A 6,564-nucleotide genomic window follows, 5' to 3' on the forward strand; every position below is an offset into this window, starting at 1 on the left:
TTAGAGCTAAAGGCTTTGTCATGGGATTTTCCCCCTGAATCACAGACCTTCCTCTTGGAGGGATATGCTTTCTGGATGGCAGAGACAAAGCACTGCTAGAAGCTTTTTTTTTCTATCATCTTATATGCTTTTCAGTTATCGAAGACGAGGCAGTTTGCACGCTGCTTCCTATTTGCCTGTCCAAAAATGATGAATCAGTTCTTGCAGCTCTGCCCCTGAAATAATAATAATAAAAAAGCAGGGATGATCAGTATGTTAAGCAAGAGGCATCAACTAATAAAATGGAAGGAACAGCTCGCTATGAGCTCGCCTAGGTTATCTCCCGTGATCCCCTCCCCCACCCTTGCCTTCAAATTCTTGAAGAAGGTGGTGAGGCGCCTCGTACCACCTTTGGCACTATCCTGGGGCCATAAAGCTGGCTTTAAAAGCCAGTTGGGGGTTTCCCTGGTGAAGGGAAATATTGAGTGGCAAAGAGCCAACATAGCTCACTTAGGCAACCCTCTGTTGCAACATGAGCGGAGGAAGGAGATTAGACAGAGCCCTGATGCTGCTTCAGAAAGGCCAGAATCCTTTTAACCAGCAAATTAAAGTTACAGCTGCATCTTTTCCTTCCACTAGATTACCCCACACTACCCATCCTACTTTATATCACTTAAGAAGCAGGGCTCTCAGCTTCTAAGCAGGCTAAGCACAAGTTAAGAGCTTCCATATTTTAGCACGGAACAACTCAAAATACGCATTTCAGTCTGCTTTTCTGCTATGGCTATGCTGTCTTCCTGGATGAATATGAACATGCAAATTGAATGGGAGTCTGTCAGCAAGAACAGTTATGAATGGAATTGAATCTTATATATATGCACCTATATATATTGCACAAGCTTATGATATTTTAAACTGGTTTTAACAGCTAGAAGGAAGTATTTTACAGAGCAAATAGTGAACTCTTGGAGTTTACTGCCACAGGACACTGTAAGGCAGAGAGTTCAGCAGGTTCAAAAAAGGATTACACAGATTTGTGTTTCATAAAGAGGTACTAAAGGGATGTATTCTCCGCCATCCCTAATCTAACAGTTTGGGATACCGGGGATGTATGAGAGGAGCAGAGCACAGAAAAAGGCCAAGTTCACATATCCTCCCTAAAAAGCATCTCCTCCTGCCGCTCCCAGAGACAGAATACTGAATTAAATGGATCCATGGTCTGACCCAGTGGGGCTTCTCTTTTTTTCATGTTGTCTATCAGGTCACCCTTTTGACCCCCAAAGACTCACAAGCGAATTAAGACTTTTAAGTAAAACTTCCTTGGTTAAAGTAAAGGCAGATGACCTGTGTACTAGACCAACTCATCCTCGCTAACTGCAGGTTACTGTTTTTCCTAGTAACTGATCATTTCTAAGCGATTCTCTGAGACATCCTGATGGTTTTATTGCTAAACCATGGTGATGCACACCAAGGAAACACTACCTTGTATTAAACCCAATGTCAGAAATTGTCTTACACAATAACTATTGGCAGTTCCCTGCTCAAGTGAATTATATTTATTAAAAGAAGGGTTGTGCTTCTGAGATCCAGAGAGACTTTGACGTATATAAATAAACTGGGTTCGGTGATCAGGCAATAGTTTAAAAATCATTGCTAATGTCAGTGTGACTAAAAAAGACATCTAACTCACGGGGTGATTTTGTACCATGTGCTCATATTTGTAGTGATGTCAACACATCCCAAAGAGGTGTTTATTCCCTCTTTCTAGAACTGTAAATATTTTAATTTGGGCAAATGGAAATTTGTTCCTCTGAAAGCCTGCCTGAAATAAGAATAAAAAATCTTGCAACCTGTTGGTATCAAGACTCAGCGTTTTGCTGAAATTGCTCTACTGTCCATTTGTGGAGTCTTTGCAGATTCAGAGCCTTTGAGATCGGTTCATTCATGGATGGGAAAACAAGGATGCAGTTAAGATATTTTCTTGTTTGTTTTCCAAATGTACCAAGATGCCAACTGCTTTAATAGAAACGCTAACTCATTTGCCGTGTGGGGAAAGATTGTGCAAGAACAGACTGTCTTTCAATCCCCTGGTTTCTTTGTAGAACCAATAAAGAAATTGCATTGTCCTATACCCTTTAATCTGATACCCACGAAACATTTCTGGAAATACAAGAAGAAACTCCCTGTCTTTCAGTTTTTAGACTGTTGATACTGAGACAGAGATCACCCTCAATTTGTCATTTATATCTGTCAGTTAAATTATTTGTCACTGAGGAGTGACAAAAATGTTTATTTACATAAGATTCTATATCTTATTCTCACTTATATAACTATGATGATAAAGTAATTTAGTATTCTCATACTAAATCCAAAACACAGCACTATACCAGCTACTAGGAAGAAAATTAATTCTATCCTAGACAAAACCAGGACAGTATACCAGATTTTTTTTTCCACATTGCAGAAATAAACTATATATGCTAAAGCTCTGAAAGACCTGGTAAACACATGAACAGCACATGCTAACAAGTACAGGGATTGGTCACCTCATTGGTATGATTAAAAGAAAATTCTGTTTAAAATGCAAGCATTTTGAAATCTGATTTTTAAAATCTAATCAGTGTTTGAACAAAGCACAGCACATTGGGAGTCTGATCTGTGACAACTTGCTACACACTGTATAATTAAATGTTGATAAGGGGGTTGCTCTCGTATTTGCTAAATGTTCTACTTTTTGACAAGACGAGCACCTTCTGTAGTTACAAATGCTTGAAGTCACATCTACATGGGGAGTTCTTCCTCTTTAGCTATTGCGAATTAACTTCTCAAGTAAAATGGATAAGTTAATTTGGAATAATCAGCTCTTGTCCTGTGCATACACACACATGAAAACTTACAGCTATATCTAGCCAAACTAACTTTCCCATGTAAGCAAAATCTTGAAATAGTACTCATGAAGCTTTTATATTGCTGAATGGATAGGCTATTTGTAAATTTTATTGCATTAAAATGTTCATGCTGCAGCTGGAAATGAGCTACTTCTATTTTCTAGCTGGCTAGTAGAAGGGAGAAAAAAAAAGTCAGATGCTTCTTTCTGATTGATAGTTCCAAGTAAGACAGAGTGGAAAACTGGGAATGGTTCAAAAAGGCACTTGAATAACATGGATTTCATGCAGAATTTAAACTAAATATAAAAAAACTGAGAACCAAAGAGCAAGACAAACAAATCACTGATTAAGGAGATGACGAAGAGTGGGTTAAAGTTCAACGCGGTGCGCAAGCGAATAAAATTTAATCTTGCTCCGAAACAACAAACAAACAGAGCGGCACAATATGCCACGTTCAGGAATGTGAGAGCCATGTTGTATCTGGCACTTGAACAACAGAGAATTATTGCTGCTGATATGGTAATTGCAGAGGTACAGAAAAAAGTGGGTGGATCATGTGAAATTCATGAAATACTTGAGGTGAACTAACAGCAGGATTAGTCTTTTTCTTTTAATTGTGTACATGGATCTCTATGCACAACTAGTTTAGTAAAAAACCATATTGTTCATTCTCAAGAGGTTTAAAAATCCACTTCAGCTCAGTGTCATTTTTTGTTCTTAAGATATTTTGCAACGTGCTTCTCCCCTTTGGCCTACGCAAACAAATATGCCTGCATATGCATACCTATTAGAGCCAGCCAAAAACTGCTGCCTGTAGCTGGCCATTCTGGTAAGAGTATTTCTGGTTGCTTTCCACAACACTTAGAATCATTTTAAACGGTTTTGTCCAGACCCAGATTCTATGGCATGGGCTGTGGTCACACTCAAAACATTTACTAACCTCAGTCTGATACTGTTGTCTTGTTCAAGGGCACAAACAAGGTTTCTGCATAGCTTGAGCACAAACTGAAGGGCTCGTGTGGCAAGCTGGATCTGCGTTGTAACTGGGTCAGAGGACTTCCATGATGACCTGGACTACTTAATGAAATGCCGTTGTGTCTCATGTGAAGGGCCAGGTCATCAAATACAGTGCTTTGCCCTGGTCTGCAGCACTCACTCCATCTTAAGTCAGCATCATAGCAGCTAACTTCTGTTTTGCAACTGTGTTCAAGCATATGGGATTTCCTAGTATTGTTGTAACTGCTGATGAGACCTGTATTTGCGTTTAACGGGATTTGTGTTTAGTGTGACTGCTCACGTGAACAAAAGTTACCTACAGGATCAAAGGCTGCACCACAAAAAGTGTTCTATTAACTCGATGTAAATCAAGAACACACTCCTGGATAACAAAAACTCGTTCGCAGGGCTATTTCAAGGCAACAGGCAAAATAAGCAGCACGTTACTGGGAGCTGGCAGGCTGCCTGCCTTGCCCATCCATGCAGGGGAAATAAAAATGTGCTGCTTCAGAAAGATCTAGAACAAAGCAGAGAGACCCTTAACCTGTTGTCAGCTCCCCTCTCCCTGGCTCTCGAAATCTTCCTGACGTGTCCCGGAGCTCCCACTACACTGATATTTCCTGAAACAACCACCAAGTTTTCTCTTCCCTTGCCTACATTGCCTCTCCTGCCCTTCCCCTCAGCCAACAATCTGCTCCACTTCTCTGAATGAGCCTTTGCTGGAATTGGCTGAGCTGACCCACCTTTGCCGACGAACGTGTCCGTGATGGCACCTGGCAGTAGTTACAGATGGACGTGATCATGCTCAGCAAGTGTGGGTCAGATGAAAAGGGCAGAACGATACCAGGTAATGCTTTTTTGACATGGCTGGAGCTACCATGGTTTGATTCACCTGAGTAGGTTGGGTTTAGAGCAAATTACTTTTAAGCATGTATTTACAAGAACAGGCTGATCAAATTTTGCATTTCACTTCAGTGAGGTTGCAAATTTTGCCTGTTGAGTGGACCGGGTGTGACCCAGTAAAAAAGTGCAGATGGTCTTGAGCTTCTCTTTGTAGTTTCACACGACGTGGTGCTCTGTCACCTTCCTTGGGAAGTGCTACTGACACCTAAACAATGAATGTAAATACTCCCATGCTTCTCTCTTGGTAACTCACCGCAAACTGGAACGGCTTCTCAGGCATTTGGAGTAATTTAGGTAACAACTAAAATGAGAGACCCAGAAGCTCTGTTAAGCTCCTCAGTCAGGCATATACCCTGATCACATCCAGTATCTAGGTGAGACCCAGGTAAGAGCCAGCTCCTTTCTCTCCTCTCTCCTTCCTCTCCCTCTTTGCAGTTTCCGTGCATAGGGAAGCTGTATGCATGCTCCTGACGGAAGCTGTGTCATATTCAGGGGCCCTGCTTTGTGATGGGGGACCAGGATTTGCCCAAGTGTGACACCAGCTTAGTGTAGACATGGGCATGCCCCCAGAAATACAGCTGTTTTGGAGGATCTAGTGCACTTCTAGCCTTTTGCTACTCTGACGCTGCTCACATCAGTTTTGACTTCGCTGGGAGAAACGGCATTTAAATTCACAAGTCAGACTGCTAGTTCTCAAACTATCACATGAAAAATGTAACAATTAAGAAAATTGACTACAAATGCACATAAATATCTACTAATTTTTTCCTTCTCATTCACATATAAATATACGTGTAGTAACTGTAAGCTCCAGCCTATCTCTGACTTGAAAGCATAACTGATTTGTGGCAACTCTTTGAAGATTTGGAGGATTAGCTGTAACTATAAGATCAAAATTAGAAAATATTGCCTACTTTGCAAAAAGCATTAAACTACAAGATCTGGGGATTTTCCCCTGTGTCTAAAGGGACCGTATTTAAAACCAAAAAACACACTGTGGAGTTTTACTTTTTCATCTGAATGTTACAATACTGTTAAACAAATTTCAGACAAGACTCATCCAAGGGAAGAAGGAAATGGGCTCTATGAAGCACTAGTATATACTGAAATAAAGGTATCTGTTTTTTAAGCAGGTGGTCTTTTTTTAACTTCGACCTCAGAATTTCCCATAAGAATTTGGGACTGGGGACTATATTGTGTCCCCCCCGAATTGGGGACTAGCACTAGAGTTTCAGAAAACTATATAAAATAGCTTACCCCGTTTATGTCTCCGCTGTCCTGTGTTACAAACCATTCATGGTCAGAGTGCGCGGTGTGGTTCTGCATGCAACAGAAGCTCTCCGTGGCACTGTGCCCCTTTCCTGCACCTTCTCCGACAGTTTTGCTGTCAGACCCAGGAGCAGTGTACGTTAAAGCTTTATTAATTCCTGAATGGCTTCCCCTCTATAGCACTCCACAAGGGGCCATTAGTTGTTCCTGTCTAACGGGGCATATCTCTAGGAAAGAGCTAAATGATGCTGTGAGGTAATTCAAGGGAAGCAAACCTATAGCAAGAGGAGATTTTGTCCTCCCCAGGATCCCTTGAGATCCACAGCTATCTGTTTCCAAACATGACATCGATGAGTTTTCTCCATACATTTTCCACGATTTTAAGGCCCAGGCTAAGCTGCAGGAGAAAGCCTGACATGAGTATGTAGTGTTGATGCCCATGTTAGGCATTACTCTGCTTGGTTTCAAAGGCATCTCCAGAGGCTGATTTAAAGCATTTACATCAGTCTGCTGCTCGAAATCACTGAAA

The sequence above is a fragment of the Platalea leucorodia genome, assembly GCF_965183815.1.
Source record: "Platalea leucorodia genome assembly, chromosome: 4".
Classification (NCBI taxonomy): Eukaryota; Metazoa; Chordata; class Aves; order Pelecaniformes; family Threskiornithidae; genus Platalea; species Platalea leucorodia.